The sequence below is a fragment of the Sinocyclocheilus anshuiensis genome, unplaced genomic scaffold, assembly GCF_001515605.1.
Source record: "Sinocyclocheilus anshuiensis isolate Anshui unplaced genomic scaffold, SAMN03320099.WGS_v1.1 scaffold1957, whole genome shotgun sequence".
Classification (NCBI taxonomy): Eukaryota; Metazoa; Chordata; class Actinopteri; order Cypriniformes; family Cyprinidae; genus Sinocyclocheilus; species Sinocyclocheilus anshuiensis.
The window spans coordinates 283,096-301,634 of record NW_015537935.1 but is presented as its reverse complement, the minus strand read 5'-3'; the positions used below and the strand labels follow the sequence as shown (position 1 = coordinate 301,634).

Here is an 18,539-nt window from a genome sequence, read left to right as displayed (position 1 = left end):
TGCGACAAAACTGTCTCATGACCAAGGCAAATCTGAATAACAGCTTTAATGAAAGTACATAGACACTGTATAAAGGCATATATATTGCTTTGAGTGCTGGTAAAAATACTGTAATCACTCTCTGTGAATGAAATCTCACTCTTTTTAACTTCTTTTCATCCTTCTCTCAAAAACGATCCTTACGATCCATTAATCAGAGTAATCAAGGTCTCTATCAAGCCGCCACACAAGCAAGAGACAAAAACACAACTACGAACCAGAGCAGAACCAAATTCGTCAGTACAAACTGGAGCTTCTGGAGAAGTTGCTGGAAATAGATTGAACAGCCCCTTTTTAGTAGAGATTACCAAACAGGAAGGGGGTAGTTTACTCATCTATTCATTATTCTGATACACAGCTTTCTAATTCCGACAGTAAATGACATGCACACTGGCGTAATAACGTGCAGAACATATCAGAAATCCTATTAAAATGGCACGGTGTCTCTCAGAGACGATTATAATGGACCTCGACTGCTATGAGTAAGTAAGTTTTATTACCACCTTCACATATTGTTAACAGTAATTTTGTTGTTTTAGTGGACAAGGAGTGGATTATCTGAAAATTAAATTTTAAAAAAATTTCATTTCCATTAACTGATAGCGCCAAATTCCTCCTTTCAGGTTGCCGACGATAAGGAGGATTCAGTCCTGTCGTGTTTTCCCGAGATGCCTCCGTTTTAATGGTAATAGAGTGACATTAATATGGGGAGACGTCTAAGAAGGTCAAAAAATTTCTGAGGACCACCATTATACAGGTATCTTACACGGATAGCACCTGCCAATCAGAAGAAAGAAGTCCTTGACACTCCATGTTTCCCCTTCAGCTGGGATATACGGGAGGGAAACACACTTTCTTTGGCAGCGAAATGCACTGAGCACTTCACAGAATACAGTACACTTTGGAGTTCCATGCCTTTTTTTTAAAGCATTAGCAGCACAGAAATGTACTTACTTACTTACTATTAGATATGTTAGATAATCTACTAACAAAAACAATATTTAATTAATAACTAATTTTAAATAATCAAAAGTTTAATCCCACATTTTGCATGCAAACCTGTTACTGTACAATTTATCCATTTTTGTTACATATAGTGTAACATTACTTAAAATTGTGACATCCTAGAAATAACATACATTGGGTCATTTCTAAATGTAAAAAATCTCATTCATTAGAATTTACACAATTTATAGTGATGAATGCATTTGTCAAGCTAAACCATTCAACCCCGTTAAATACATTTATGTATATTATGTTTCAAAATATATGAAAAATAAATATGTAAAGTTTCTGTTTTCTGTTAATAATTCAATATGAATAGATCAAGAACTACAAACCAACATTTGGTCATAACTTAGTCAGTCCATACTCAGCAATAAACGAATTTCTACATTTAAATAACTTGCTAAATTTCAACCCTGTTTTAACATTACTCAGACACAAATTTTAGTAACAGGACGGGAAAGAAAAAAAAAATAAATAAATAAATATAATATATCTAATATTTAGTTTGACACTTTTCACTGACTATTTGATGAAAATTTGAAATAATACAAGAAAATAAAGAAACAGAGACATATATTTTAGGCCATATACTGTACTCTATTCGCAGGATAGGCACTTTACTGTTTTTTTGCATCAGCCGGGCACAACAAGGAGAGCAAACAGGGCCACAGCATCTGTCTTCATGCCACAAAAAGAGAGCTGCCCAATGTAAGAGGTCATAAAATATCAGGAGAGTCTAGAGAAAAAAAAAGAAAGAAGGTTTCTGCTACTCTCACAGGCTCATCATCTCAGTTTCAACAAAATGCATCAATTTTTAATTCCTGCAAAAACAATGAAAGCAATGTTGCTGTCAAAATGGTGCAAATGCACGGGTGAAAATGCATGTGTGCATGTGTGTGTGTGTCTGTACGTGTGTGTACACGAAGGGACAGTCAGAAACATGTTCTGTCATTTAGCATGATCTGTTCAGATACGTTCGAGCTCCAGACCTCACCTAAGAGCTCTCCTCTTGTTTTAAATTCAACATGAAACAACATCCACGCATTTTACTTCACTCTGTGCCGTGACATATTTCCAAATGAAACAGGATATGAATGAATTCCATTTCATCTTTAAAATATTTAAATCATTAGATTATTTCACAGGCATGGTTACTGCTACTGTGATATAAAATTATTCTTATATTTTTTTGGAGAAGAGGTTAAAATATAAGATGTCTTGGTGAAGTCAGCCAAAATAAAAATTAGTTTCAGAGGCAGAACAAGGTATTACATTTTAATAAAATATTTCAAAGACAATTTTTTTTTTTTTGATAACGTGCACAGATGAGGCGCACAATAATATCAGGAACATAAATAAACTAAATAGGATTAATTTTGATTTCATGTCGGCCTCGTATGTGTTTTTATGTATCTGTCCTTCACTGCCATTTGATTATTGAACACCACTTTACACACACACACACACACACACACACACACACACACAATCCAGCTTGTCTGTCTTTGCAAATACACAGTGTTTCCCTCAGACAAGAGCAGTTGCGTGACGCCTCCTCTGTCCCTCTATTAAGCACCAGATCATCAATTATTCAGCACCATCGTGAGCCATTATTCAACAGGATGATTAATTTTTAAGATAGCAGAAGGGAACACAAAACATAAAGTGAGGGGCATTTAAAGAACGTCTTGAATGGGTGACATTAAAAGCGGGGTGGCGAAGAAATCGACCGATGATTGATTTGGGCAGGTTGATTGATCGATTTCTTATGAGAGGAAATTATTTGGAGATGATTCGAGCTTTGATAGTTCACTCAGCTAGCAGAGATGATTCAGGATTCTGCCACAAACCACAAAGTCATTTAGAAGCGTTTAATTAATGGCCACTTACTTTAATTAAAGTAAACCAGCGAAAACTGGAGAATGGTTTTCTTGAATGTCTACATTCTTAGAGAAAGCCTCACTTAAATCCTTCAAAACACTTTTTTGTGACTTTTTTTTCAGATCTCAACAAGCAAACTGGTGTGAGGGTGAGAACAAGCTCGACAGAAAATCGTTTAAAAATCGGCAGACAGATAAGGAGGGTGGAGTTTGTTCCCGGCGAGAAATCATCTGTCAGGTCTAAATCTCTCCTGACGACGTAACCAGCAGTTAAAGCCTCATGCTAAACCTGATGCTACGATATTGACCTTTCAAGTGTCGAATACGTATGCATGGCTTTATAGTGTCAGAACTTCAGTAATTACTTGATGATTCTGAAATAAAAATGCAATTTTAAATCTAGTGAACAGGGACAAATAATGATGAAAATCTGGACGAAAGGAGCCACAAACCCAGTCTCTCACATGGCTCGAGTTTGTTTGTGTGATGACTTTGTGGTGATCTCTCATTCTGAGCTGTTAGGCTCAAGGCTCTGGAGAAGAAAGCCATGAGAGATTGTGTGTGGATCGTTAGCCTCATTTACATGTGTTAACTAACACTGTGAGAAGTGGAACTGAGACGCAGCTGTCCCTCCACTAGATTGAGACTGAACTCATTTGACCCCCCCCCACACTTCTTAAACTTTTAAAGAAAGTTGACAGGCTAATTGTCAGTTCTAGATACTGCATTCAAAACACTGAAAAGGCCAATTGACATGCCATGTGTTTGTCATGTGACTGTGATAACGTCTCTCCCATGAAGCACCACGAATAACATAACCAAGTCAGTCTCCATATGGACCCAAAATACATAAATATTTGCATATATATGCATATTTTTCAATAGATTTAACAAATATATTGTTTCTATAGATATAATCAAAAACTTTAAATGAACATATTTAAATTTCACACCTTTTTAAATTTGTAATGCACAATGCTTCAATGGAATTGCAGTTCCTTCCCTCATTACAGTTTTGTACCTTTGAATTATTATTATTATACGGTGATAATAATTACCATGGTGAATTTAGAAGATTTCCAATTAAACTTTGCTGCCACAGATTAGCACTCTTAGCTAATGGTACGAAATCAATCCCATATTCTTTATTATCTGTCAGTGGTTTAGAAATCACATTTGACTGTCTAGTGTGTTCTTTTTTCAAAGATCTTGGAATCCAGACACTTAGTACTAGCTATACTTGCAGGTTTCGTGTAGTGGCTTTAATGCTGTATGTTATCGGTAGCAACAAATGTCTTTATTTTGAAGCTAGTTAGCAGATCAGAGAATGCAATGCAACAGATATGGCGGTTGTGTTTTTCACACAGGTTAAAGCGGCACATTAGCACAGCAGTCAGACAGACACAGCTCGGAGTGACTGAAGAGTTTGTGTGTTATATTAGCCTGACTGAACCGTGTCTTGCCGCCTTGTGCTCCTTCAGTCCTTCAAGCCCACGCATTCACACAATCATGCAGAGAATGCGTGACATAATATGACACCATGTTTTCTTGCCATTTCATTCCTGCTTATAGTGTAATAAATGCATGATTGGATTGGGAACAGCGGTTTGCTGGAGGGCCTGAAGCTTGATATTTTTTTTTTACCAGTTGCGAATGTCTTGAGGAAAGGTTTGGAAACTGTCATGAAATGGTTTCTCAACCTCATTCTGTTTATTCACAATTCGAGTGTGACAAATTCACTGCCACATAGATGCTATGTTGTTTATCTCATGTACTTCAAAGGGATTTTTTTTTTTTTTTTTTTTCAAATACAGAGCACATACATCTGACAGTAATAACAGACCATAATGTTGGACATTTAACACAATATTTGTGACCCTGGACCACAAAACCAGTCTTAAGTCGCTTGGGTATATTTTTAGCAATAGCCAAAAAAACATTGTATGGGTCAAAATTATCGATTTTTCTTTTATGCCAAAAAACTCATTAGGATATTAAGTAAAGATCATGTTCCATGAAGATATTTTGTAAATTTCCTACCATAAATATATCAAAACTTAATTTTTGATTAGTAATATGCGTTGCTAAGAACTTCATTTGGACAACTTTAAAGGCGATTTTTTGCACCCTCAGATTCCAGATTTTCAAATAGTTGTATCTCGGCCACATATTGTCCTATCCTAACAAACCATACATCAATGGAAAGCTTATTTATTCATCTTATTTCAGATAGTGTATAAACCTCCATTTCAAAAAAATTGACCCTTATGACTGGTTTTGTGGTCCAGGGTCACATTTTTGCACAATGATGCAATCTAAACAATGATATTCCTCAGAAATTAGTTGGGATGCATCGGAAAACAGCTGCATTCAGTTGCAGGCGAGAGCATACTGGCACTAGGATGTGACATTGATGGGTTTGATGTCATCTAACTTCTCCTTCAGCATTTCATGCGATCCTCAAAAATGGCTGGTGGAACAGGAATGCTTTTGAGAGACGTGTCATATAAGTGACCTGCGTCCAAGGAAACAACCTCCCTGCAATGGACTCTGAACCTGTCCAGAAATCGAAGCCTTTATTGTCCAGAGGAATCTTCCCGATATAAATAGATCACCGGCATTTCAGCTGTCTTCTGCCACCCACGGAAAGGCTGCACACAGAAAATGCCTTTACTGCCTCTCTCTGTCTGTCGTTTTTATTTCTCTAGCCTCTTTATTCGTGTTCTTTCAGCTCTGGTATGTTGTGAAGGTCTCTGCCATTCAGTGTAATTTTCCACAATCTGAGTCTAGAGGAGGATATCATGAGCACACTTGGGGGTGACAGCACAACTGTCTGAAAGTTCAGTAAGCCTGCTTCACAGAGAGGTGAAAAATAACAAGTAGCGTTTCCCTCTGATCAAGGAGTAGGTTTAGATTTTAATAAGAGCTGAACATACAGTATGCAAATGATGCCGTTCAATTATTTATACATCGTTCACGCAGACTTAGTCTTGCTCCGTGTCTTTGCACCCGTTGAGCGTATCGTGAATATATCTTTGTTTTAGTCCTTCAGTGAAAGATAACCGATGATGTTACTACAATAGAGGGCAACTGTAGGGTTCTTGAAGAAAAGAAAAGAAAAATCATATTCTCCGAAGACAAATATTTATTTTCAAGTGATAATCTATGAAAATTTAAAGACAACCCTAACAAAAGCTTTGGGGTTTTTAAATGATGTTAAATACATATTTAGATTGTATTTATTTCAAAAACAGTGTTTAACTCCCTATACTCTTATATAACATTATATTTTGCAATAGACTTAAAATATATTTCACTTTTAAGAATTTTTAATGTTTTTGAAAAGTATTTTATGCGGTCCAAGGCTGCCTTTATTTGATCAAAAATACAGTAAGAACAGTAACATTGTAAAATATTATTATTACAATTTAAAATAACTGTCTTCTATTTCAATGTATTTTAAAATGTAATTTATTCCTTTGATGTCAAAACCAATTTTTTTTCCTGCCATTACTCCAGTGTTCAGTGTCACATGAATCTTCAAAAGTCAATCTAATATGCTGACTTGGAGAAACATGTCTCATTATTATCAGCTGCTTAACATGCTTAATATTTTGGAAAACATGATTTTTTTTTTTCTTTCAGGATTCTTTGATGAATAGAACGTTCAAAAGAAACAAATTTAAATAAAATATAAATCTTTAACAACATTATAAATGTTTTTACTGTCGCTTTTGACCAATCTAATGTGTCCTTGCCGAATAAAAGTATCAAATCCTTTAAAAGAAAACTTTTGAACGTAGTTTTTAATTAATAATTAATCAGCTCTGTTCCAGAACCTAGTGAGCTGCCTTTATAGGTTTCATAGGAATGCATTGTGTCTGGCTCTTTGAAAAAAAAAACACAGAGCTCCTTCCTGTGCAGAGTGTTCCAAAGCCCTCTTATGATGTTCCATTCCGTTAGGATGCTGCCTATGTAGGCAATAGATAGCAAGGCAGCACAGAAGTTTTGGGAGAAGTGCCATAGTCCATAGTTTTTATATTGTACACTCTCTGGGTCTGAATCCATTGTGTTGTTCACATTCACAAATATTTCATTTCACTGAGGCACTTACAGAAAAAAAAAAAACTACAATATAATACAGGGCTGCTTCTGAGCACATTTCAGTCAAACGATGCTTTCTTCATAAAGTTCTCTCACAGTTACACTTCATTTTTTCACAGTGATGCAGCCTGAATTACGACGTTGCTCGGAAATTAGCTGGGGTGCATCGGAAAACAGCTGCATTCAGTTGCAGGCGAGAGCATACTGGCGCTGGGATGTGACATTGATGGGTTTGATGTCATCTAACTTTTCCTGCAGCGTTTCATGCGATCCTCAAATGCTTTTGGAAGATGTGTCATAAAAGTGACCTGCGTCCAGGGAAACAACCTCCCTGGACTCTGAACCTGTCCAGAAATCAAAGCCTTTAGTGTCCTGATGAATCTTCCAGACATAAATAGATTACCGGCGTCTCAGCTGTCTTCTGCCACCCGCGGAAAGGCTGCAGATACAGAAAATTCCTTTTCTGCCTCTCTCTGTCTGTCGTTTGTATCTCTCTAGCCTCTTTATTCGTGTTCTTTCAGCTCTGGTATGTTGTGAAGGTCTCTGCCATTCAGTGTAATTTTCCACAATCTGAGTCTAGAGGAGGATATCATGAGCACACTTGGGGGTGACAGCACAACTGTCTGAAAGTTCAGTAAGCCTGCTTCACAGAGAGGTGAAAAATAACAAGTAGCGTTTCCCTCTGATCAAGGAGTAGGTTTAGATTTTAATAAGAGCTGAACATACAGTATGCAAATGATGCCGTTCAATTATTTATACATCGTTCACGCAGACTTAGTCTTGCTCCGTGTCTTTGCACCCGTTGAGCGTATCGTGAATATATCTTTGTTTTAGTCCTTCAGTGAAAGATAACCGATGATGTTACTACAATAGAGGGCAACTGTAGGGTTCTTGAAGAAAAGAAAAGAAAAATCATATTCTCCGAAGACAAATATTTATTTTCAAGTGATAATCTATGAAAATTTAAAGACAACCCTAACAAAAGCTTTGGGGTTTTTAAATGATGTTAAATACATATTTAGATTGTATTTATTTCAAAAACAGTGTTTAACTCCCTATACTCTTATATAACATTATATTTTGCAATAGACTTAAAATATATTTCACTTTTAAGAATTTTTAATGTTTTTGAAAAGTATTTTATGCGGTCCAAGGCTGCCTTTATTTGATCAAAAATACAGTAAGAACAGTAACATTGTAAAATATTATTATTACAATTTAAAATAACTGTCTTCTATTTCAATGTATTTTAAAATGTAATTTATTCCTTTGATGTCAAAACCAATTTTTTTTCCTGCCATTACTCCAGTGTTCAGTGTCACATGAATCTTCAAAAGTCAATCTAATATGCTGACTTGGAGAAACATGTCTCATTATTATCAGCTGCTTAACATGCTTAATATTTTGGAAAACATGATTTTTTTTTTCTTTCAGGATTCTTTGATGAATAGAACGTTCAACAGAAACAAATTTTAACAACATTATAAATGTTTTTACTGTCGCTTTTGACCAATCTAATGTGTCCTTGCCGAATAAAAGTATCAAATCCTTTAAAAGAAAACTTTTGAACGTAGTTTTTAATTAATAATTAATCAGCTCTGTTCCAGAACCTAGTGAGCTGCCTTTATAGGTTTCATAGGAATGCATTGTGTCTGGCTCTTTGAAAAAAAAAACACAGAGCTCCTTCCTGTGCAGAGTGTTCCAAAGCCCTCTTATGATGTTCCATTCCGTTAGGATGCTGCCTATGTAGGCAATAGATAGCAAGGCAGCACAGAAGTTTTGGGAGAAGTGCCATAGTCCATAGTTTTTATATTGTACACTCTCTGGGTCTGAATCCATTGTGTTGTTCACATTCACAAATATTTCATTTCACTGAGGCACTTACAGAAAAAAAAAAAACTACAATATTAGACGAAGAGAAAGCTAGAACATTTCACTCTAAGAACATGAGCTCCTAAAATGTTAGTGAGGACAGGAAACCATTTGGTGCAACAGAATTAATTAAGCCAAAGCAATACAGGATTATCCAATTATAAGACTAATATGGCTTTAGCAAAGGTAATTGCTTTGATGGGGCTTGCAATTCGCTGCATGCACCGGACAGAAAGTCCAATAGGAAAACCGACTGCACTACAAAAGGCTTCTTCTTTCCTTATGTATTCTGTGACATAATCTATGAATCACATTAAACTCTGTGAATGAATGCACACACACGCACACACACACACACACACACACACACACACACACACACACACACACACAAGATGTTTCTACACTTCAGCTGGGCATGTTTTCCTTTCTCTTAATTGCAGTGAAGTAACCAGACACACCACTGGAGGCTGGTGAAGCAAACACTGAGTAGATCTTATCAGAATACAACAAAAGAGGCCACTGGAGCCGTGGCGATGACGGGGGGCCACTCGGCTGACGGGGCCTCGGCTCTGGGCCGTGGGCTCGCAGAACTCACTCACAAAGTAATGTGTCGAATGTGCTTCATTCAGCCAAGAGTACAGAGATAAAGCAGCGCTGTACATCACGGGAGCTAATAACAGTTAGAAATATGGCTATTAATTATAAATGCAACGTTTTTGTCTGCTTGTCTGCATTGTGAAACTTTTAAAATTAATATTTAAACAGTTTAAACAGCTCAGAAAAAAACAGTATGTTGTCATTATTTTTATTATAAAAAATGTGTGTATATATACAGTGTGTGTGTGTGTGTGTGTGTGTGTGTGCGCGTGTAAAAATAGAAGTGTTTGACACTTCGCAGCTTTGTGGAGATCAGAGCCATTTCAGCAGGGGCCACAAACCAAAGATATCAAAACTGCCATGTGGATGAAATACACTTTAAATAATTACAACGTGATTTATGGGAGGTTACTTTATACACAAATTTGAACTTTAGCGTTATAAAAAAATAGTATTTTTCCATTTTTGATATATCTTATACTATACATCCGCTCAGTCTTGACTCGTCATTTTATGCAGCGCATGTAACAGGCTGTGACCTGTGTCCCCTCCTTATGCAGCTCACATTAGAAATGCATTGTGGTCATCATAGTCAGCCTGACAATAAAGGAACTCAGTTTATATCATCTGCCGCTTAATCCTGCGCTTCACAGCCAGAGCTGCGGCCTGGCAGTGCTACACACGCTCAAGACACATCGAGCAAAGGCGCTCATTGTAGGAGACCTGATCATACTTTGTCTCCCGTTCTGCATCATTTCCTGTCCTCTGTACTCTTGTCTCTCAGGATAAAAATCCTATATGTTACAGAAGAAGACATTACAATTCAAACAAGACCGAATTTCAACATGATTTCAAAATGAAACCCGTAAATGCTATTGAGTTCTTTTCCTCAAAGGTAATGGCTTAGTCTGCCATTATTTTTTTTATTTCAATGAGGGAAAAAAATGTTGGGTAGGACTTGATTTAATCCAGTGAGATTTCATTGGACCATGAAAAGTGGGCGTTCCACATCAGAATGGAGCCAGACCTGAATGCAAATTTGCAACGGACGCAAACTCAGATCTTTTGAGGAGGCTTTTTTTGACTGGGACATGAAGGCTGAAGGTCAAGTTCACTTTAATGTATCCCAGAGTTCACTTTTCAAACTTGTCATTATTATTTGCTTTTACTACCATAACATTTATTACATCACATTAATTGCTTTGTTAATTATCGGCAAAATACTAGAAGAGAGCATTACAAAGAACAGTATGCTGAAACAATGCTTTAATAGCTTTTTGGATGCAGCCTTGGTAACATCAGCCAAAAAAACGAAAGTCATTGCTGAGGTGAAACAAGTCCAGTGTATCTGTATGTTTTTTGAAATCAAATAAGGCTTTTTAAATCCTTTTTAAGATGTGCAAAAAATAAAATGAATACCGCACGTTCATACAGAACAAACCAATACAATCTCAACAGAAATCATATCTCACGATCCTTTACTTAATTAAATAGGCTATTAAAAAAATGAAGACATGTTTTACTCAATATGTGTAGAAATTTGTGTATGTATCAATATATCAATACAAACGAATTCAAGGTCGAGCAATATTAAATTTTGCGGGTTAAATTTCTGATATATATATATAATTTATATTTAAAAATGTAATAGGTTCAGTTCATGATTGAATGACAATCCCTGATTCCATTCAGCACATGATTTGTATTGTATTCATATGTCAGGCAAGGACCAACAAAAAAAAAAGGTAAAGAAAAAAAGAAAACAAGCATGTTTTCTAAACATGAATCCAGTTTGTTCGGGCAGTAAATATTGCAGCTGTCATTTCTCAGCCTAGCGTGGCTGATGCATTGCATTAAATGAGTGCACACAACACAATGCCGCTGACAAGCTGCATTTGAGCCAGAACGGCCAGATGAGTGGTGTCAGAGCGACAGACACTTGAAGGCTGTTTGTATTGTGCACATCAGCACTAGAGTAAAGAGTAATGACTGCTACCTTAAAGTAATTAACTTAGCTCTGCAACCTGGCTGTTTGTCTGAATTAAACTCTCCACTCATTATGTGTCATCTTACGCAATGTGGCCGACGACCTCCTTCGGAAAATCAATGGAGGCGGAGCTGTCAGATGTCACTCGCAGACAGATTATCCAATCAGTGTATACCCCTGGCCTGCACAAAGGTCTCACACCTCAATAAACTCCTAATCTGTGCAGCATAATTTAGATTAATGCATGGAAGCAACAGCATTGATTTAGTCGTAATAAAGAGTTCTCTAGCTTGCTCTATTTTGAAGAGCCCCAAAGTGCTGATCTAGGAACAGTATCCTCTTTGAATTCCTGAGCTTAATCAGTACAAGAGAAAAAAAAAAAAGGCAGAGATCAGCCAATGGTGGCCAGCAAGTCAACCAAAGTGGAAATCCCATTGCCCATCACTGCACTGTCCTCACAAAATTACAGACAGAAAATGTAATAATAATAATAATAATAATAATAATATGCATACATAAGTGAATATATATTATTTAATTATACTTATTTACTTATACTTGAAATTGTTTTGCTGTTTTTAGAAATGTACTCAAAATGTGTTGTACTCAGTCAGGTTTTGTCAGGTAACGTAAAAATGTGCTTTATTATTTATAATTTAAAAATGTGGCATTATTATTTAATATGAATGTATCAACCTACACTACACAAGGTTACACCAACAAAAGTCGTTTTCAAGGATCAGATCAGGTAGAAATAGCTTCTAAAATCAAACACTGCAAAGTGTTAAAGACCAAAAGACTAAGAAGACTAAGAATGTTCTATGTTTGGATCTCTTTAACATTCTTTCCCTTAACTATCAAGCCTTCTCGCTTTCATTCTGATATATATTTTCAGCTGAATCAGCACCTGGAGAGCATTTGGAGAGATCATTTAAAGCAAAATTATCTACGAAAGGAGGTAAGGAGATTTAGAAACACACTGCCTCTGATTATACTCTCATGATGGGTTACAACTGCCCTGATAAACTGTCACATGAACAGCACAAGATAAATCTGACCTCTGACCCCGGAATGTTTTTAGGAAACTTCCTGTTGACCCCAGAATAGATTAGTTATCTGAGGATTATAATGCACACTACCGGTCAAAGTTTTGAACACTTTACTGAAATTGGGCCTACATATGATCTTCACTGTTTTTTTAATTTTTTAAATTTTGTATTTATTAATTTTTTTTATGGATTATTGAGAACAAAGGAAAAGGTGTTCACAATACATTGGAACTCCTTCAATATTGTCCCATTACTGGTTGAGCTGTAATATAGACAAAGAGTGGCTACTTTGAAGAAGCTAAAATATTAGCTTAATATTTCTTATTAAAGATTGTTGGTCACTATGCACAATTCCAAAATGTCAGTATGAATTATTTAATACATTTAATGATTACTATTATTATTTTTACAAAACAATACAACATAAAATAGTAGTACGTTTAATAGTAGATGTTTATTAGTATTATAGTAAATATTTATTACTACTACTTATAATAATAATAATAATAATAATAATAATAATAATTTAAGATTAATAAATAATTAGTAAAAGTAACTAATAAAAAAAACCATGAGACTTCTGAAAGTTTGCATTTCCATAATCTTTGACATTTGAAGAAGTTTTGTCGTAGATGACTTACAAAAGAAGGATCACACTGTAGGCCAACTTCTCTTCAGCGTTCTGAAATAACAGGTGCGTCTGCTTGAAAATGACCCTTTCACGTGTGCTCCTATAAACCAGCCCACAACCCTTCTCCTAACACCAGACGTCTAATAAACCTCTCTCTCTCGCTCTCGCTCTTTGCTCACAGATACTGTTTACCCTGTGCCTGGGTTCCTACCTTGTCCTCTCTGATGAGAAATTGAATTTTTTTTTTTCTAAATAGCAATTCTGGGATAGATAAGTCATGCCCCCTGTGCATACCTCAAACTAAATATGTGTAGTTCTGAATTTGAAAATGAAATAACATGAATCATGCTGTGGACTTCATTTACATTTAAAAAACACGGCAGAGCATAAGATAAACGCTAAATGGATGTAATCCACGATACCAAAATATCCCTTTCCACATAGGAAAAAAATATATATTACAACAGCATTGTTTCTATCCTTATAGTGATGCAAAGTATATAACTGTCTAAATAATTTCTGAAAAACATTATTTTTTTTTTTTTTTTTATTAACTTTTATTCGCACTGGTATTTACATTTACAAAAGTGATCAGAAACACGCAGTGAATTTGCACCATTTGGCAGTGATTTTATTAGTTATGTTCAATTTTATTGGGTTATTCTTAGTCTTATTCTATTTTACAATGCAGAATTACAAGCAAAACCATATTTTCTATTATTGTATTATTATTATCATTATTTAAAAATACTTTCAATTGCCAATTAGTTTTTGTTTGGAAATGATTTATTTGACAAAAACAGATATTTCAAAACAAATCCCACTGATCGCATGTCTGAACACACTCTGGAGGCTGGGTGTGTGCTGCCCACAGTCTGCAGCTGATTAAAATGGCAGCCTGTGTATAAAGTCTGCCGTCCCACTGTCATACAAACCTTTCGCAAGCAGAAACAAACGCTTTGACAAAATGGCAGAGAAGGCGCCCGCTGATTACTGATCGTAAAATAAAAACCACCGTAAAATGCAGGTATTTGACCCACCAAAGGCAGTTGAGCACTTGCACTCCAAGTGTAACAGGGCTGTTTATTCCCTGCAAATTGGCGTGCGTTTATCGGCACAGCAGGATGCTCTGTAAACACACAACTGAATCAAAAACAGGGAAAGAAATCATCTGATTTGAAATTCTTGCACAACTGAATGTGTTTTTGATTTTTTGCGCTTAGTAACCACAGCGTATGGCCTTGTATCCTGTATGACAGTGGCTCTAAAGTAACAGCATTGCCCTACGGAGCGAATGTCAGTGCTGAAGTGGTTTGTGTTTGTCAAAGTCTTCAAGCACATTTTTATTAGTATCATTTTTAATAGCATTAAATCACTGCTCTGAACACTATTCCGAAACCATAGTTCCATAGACCATAGACATGCTACATGACGTTGTATTTATTGTTCAGTAAGTCCGATTATTTGATTCGGCTGAGAAAACGTTCTCATGTCAGTGACATTACACTGTTGTGCAAAACACACACAGAGAATACTATGTATTATTCCACAGTTTGGCTTGTTCATTATATAGGGCTCAACTGTGATTTAAAAACACTCTGACTTAGTTTGAACTGATAAAATGCTTGTATTTTACACGTTCTACTGTTCATACTATGCCAAATGCTCTCTACATGTGTCTGCTATTCACCACATGGTCATAACATTGAAATCAGCGCACTGGGCCACAAATCATATTTTCCCAGATCGCAAACAAAAATGAAACAATCAATAAATTACAAATTCAGAATATTACAACAGAAGAAACATTAATACGGAGCAAAAAGTGGAAGAGAACAAAGAACTCCCAAAGCAAACCTAATACAGCTCTCGCTGACTAAATTAAATAAAAAACAAATCAATATACGGATACGCTCTAAAACTGAGACTTTTAAAGTTGACTTAAAAAAAATAAATTCACATTATATTTAGGAGACAACGTCTGCACTATTTAGACGAAGTGAATCGTGAATAATCAGACATGTTCTGGTCTTTACATGAAACGGACTCTCATAAAGCTACACACTTGAATGTGTGTGTAGGTGTTATGACATCCATTCATCCCTGCATTACTGGAAATGTAGAAAAAACACTATTTTTCAGCTCTGAGTGAAAATACCTAAGCAAGTTCTCTGGTGGATCTCATAATCCTGCTCATGTTTGGCTGTTTTCATTTCTCTGATGCAGGAAGGGGGCCAGAAAGAAACAGAGCCAAGGAAAATATTCCTTTGAAATGAAAAGGATGGGATAGTGTTTTCACACACAAACACAAAGACGAGGAGAAATGAACTACAAGCCCTGGTCCCCTCTCACCCCTCCTGTTCTGCGGGCCTGTGCTCAAGCTAATAGAGCACAGGGCTCAAACAGAGCTCAGGCCACTTTGAAATGCTAATGGAGCGGCTTCAAACAGAGTCCATTCACACTTATACAAATTCAAAAAACATTTTTGGGGTCAGAGAATGTCTATTTAAAGCACAAATGGTGACATGCAAGAATTCAGAGTAAAAACCACACGCCATATGGTGAAACTCTGCATCTGTACCTAAAGTCCTGTTTCGGAGAAATTAGTGAGCATTTCAAAACCATATTGGGTATTTGAAATAATTTGTAGGTTTATGAGATCAAATATAAGCCTATTTTAAAGCGTGCATATTTTTTGTTATATGCAAATACTATATTACAAGATATTTTTCTGTGTTATTAATGTAACAATGGAAACATGCCATTAAGCAAAACTCTAAGATGAACCAGAATAAAAGAAAACTCTAATATAAAATACATCTCCCATCAATATAAACTGCATCTGTAGGTCCAGACCGCTCTGATTCAGGTGACTCGATATGTTTCGCAGTTTTTTAGCGTCACTCACGTCATGCACCGCATTTCAAACAACACCGCGCTCATGCATCGACTCTTATTACTGCCTCTTAAGCACCGGAGTGATGTTTACCCGAAAACATTTGTGATTTGCTCAGTGTTTTGGTAACATTTCAAATTACAGTGTCCAGCTACAAACAGCATATGCTATTATATTTAATTACTACAGTCATAACAATAATAATATGTAATCATCAGTGCCGCAAATAATTATAATACATTAATTACATTATTACTACCATGTAATTACAATGTAACATGCATACAAATGCAAAGTTTGCCGGTTTTTCTTTGCCCCTGCAAGATGTTCATTTCACAGCAGTTCAGAGTGTGTTTGGGCAAAGAAGTGCCACCGACCGGATTCTGCTCATCTCACTGTTGGCACCTGGGGCCTGGGTGCGGATTAATTATGAATGTGGGGTTAAAGGATCTAATTTTACAGCGGCTGCTCACAAGTGTCCGATGTTACATTTAGAGAAAGTCAGGTTCAGAAAATGTAAACCACTCTGGGTTCTTACAGTACCCTAGTTAGCACTCTATCACTGCTGTCTGCGCACCCTGAACCATTCTTTTCACATTAATCATGCTGAGGAGTTAAAAACGAGCAAAAAGAGCCTGAAATTGCTTTTAATTATAGACACAAGACCTCAATTTAACAACCCGAGTCAAGCTTTAGTGAGTTCAACAGTTGATGTAGGTCACCACATGCTTGTTGTAGGAAGCAAAAGGCAATGACAATAAATTAAAGTGTGCAGACTTCACCGACACCTTTAAAGAATTTCCAATGGAATGAGATATCTCTATGGGATTTATTTGAAGGCTCCTCATTCCCACACTAATAGTTTCCATTCAAAGAGAGAGAGAAAGAAAGCGTAAAAGACAAAGAGAGCAATGGCAGCCGAGCAAATCAATCCACATCTGGTTGTGTTTTGATTAACCATTTCTCAATTAGCCATAGTCCCCCTTTCCATCATTTTAATTACTCTGAACAGAGTAGTTTTGTTCTTTTAGAGTCATCTAACTGGAGCTCAACTCTTTCATGCATTTTTTTTTCATACAAGTTATGAAATGTAATGCATGTTTAAAATACAAACTTCGGTCCACCGTTATTATCTTGCGCTATCGTTATCTTACATCACGCATGACCCTGATAATTATGTTCTCATTAAAATTGTTGCACGAAAAGTTTGAGTAACCAACCCAAACTTGTTAATCGCCCACTTTGGAGATGTACCTGCATAAAGGCGCATTATGATCATTAACAAAAAGCTTCTTACCTTTTGTGAGTGCGCGGATAGTTGAAGAAAAATCAGACGGAAAGTTAATTAATCAGTTGAGTCAATTGCAAGCATGTCTTCGAACGGGAGCAGCGCGTCTCAGCGCGCAACGCACACATGCTCCGCTCCGGCAAGTGAGCCTTTTTCTCAGTGTGAGCGCTCGCATTCCCGCAGACCCGCGCTCAGTCCTGCGCTCCGCCGCGCCGGGATGAAGAGATGCGGGGACGGTGAAAGAGTCCGTCCGTCCTTCTGGAGGAGAGAGAGAGAGAGAGAGAGAGAGAGAGGGGGGACGCGGACCCCTTCGCAAGGCAACTAATGAAAAAAAAGAGCAAAAAAGGAACGCGAGACAAATAAACAAGTAAAAACGGTCCTCTTTATTTATTTCAGTCCTTTGCGCGTCTTCTTCAGGTTTGTTGAGTCCCGTTCCAGCCGGAGAGACAGCGGCCCGCGGCTGAGGGATTTCTCTCTGTGCGAGCCGAACTGAGACGTGAGAGAAGGGCTGCGCTTAAAACCTGGAACCGGACTCCTGGATCAGCACGGATGCAGAGTGATCAGTGAGGAAATGATCGCATGAACATATTATCACGAGTACAACTTAAGCGATGGCTGCTGTGGAAGACGATTACGCAGAGCTGAGGAGGAAAGTAAAGCAGATTATTTGTTTTGTATATACAACTTTTGGCCCGTTTCCATTGGATTTGCATTGCTGCATGTCCCTCATTGGGGCACACTGGAGAAAGATTCCCTCATGCAGTGGGCTGGCCTGCTCAGCCAATGACTGCACATGTTTTCTCACTGTAATTCTAGCTTGCATCAAAAAGAAAAAGTGCAGATTTTTGTCTTTTTTTCCTCAACTTGTCCTCAATCAGAATGACCGACTCTAGCCATGCGTGCTGCAACCGGAGCAGTAATCCACAGAACAAAGGTGCATGCATGCAATTTTCAACAACGCACTTACCATTATTTAATTTGTTGACCGTCCTCACAGTCAGTGACCCTGAAATGCAATGCACATTAATGCACATGTTAAAGAACGAGTTGAAAAGGCCATGCAAGGAGAAACATGCAATTGGAACACATCCCCCCCTACACCTGGCTTTAATAAAGCTTCGGAGCGACATTTCAGTCAAATACAGCAACTCTAAAGGCGCATTTCTCTGTTTCACTCATACAGCA

The 18,539-nt window shown here is 36.9% G+C and overlaps 1 protein-coding gene across 1 annotated transcript in view; it reads right to left on the bottom strand.

Annotated features, from left to right (window-relative positions):
* The window catches only part of adgrl2a (adhesion G protein-coupled receptor L2a), a 108,428-nt gene extending 90,617 nt beyond the window's left edge, over window positions 1-17,811 (bottom strand). The window contains exon 1 of the mRNA XM_016447144.1: window positions 17,364-17,811. The gene's annotated coding sequence lies outside the window, so the exon portion shown is untranslated. The remainder of the gene's footprint in view (window positions 1-17,363) is intronic.
* Window positions 17,812-18,539: the final 728 nt, after the last annotated feature.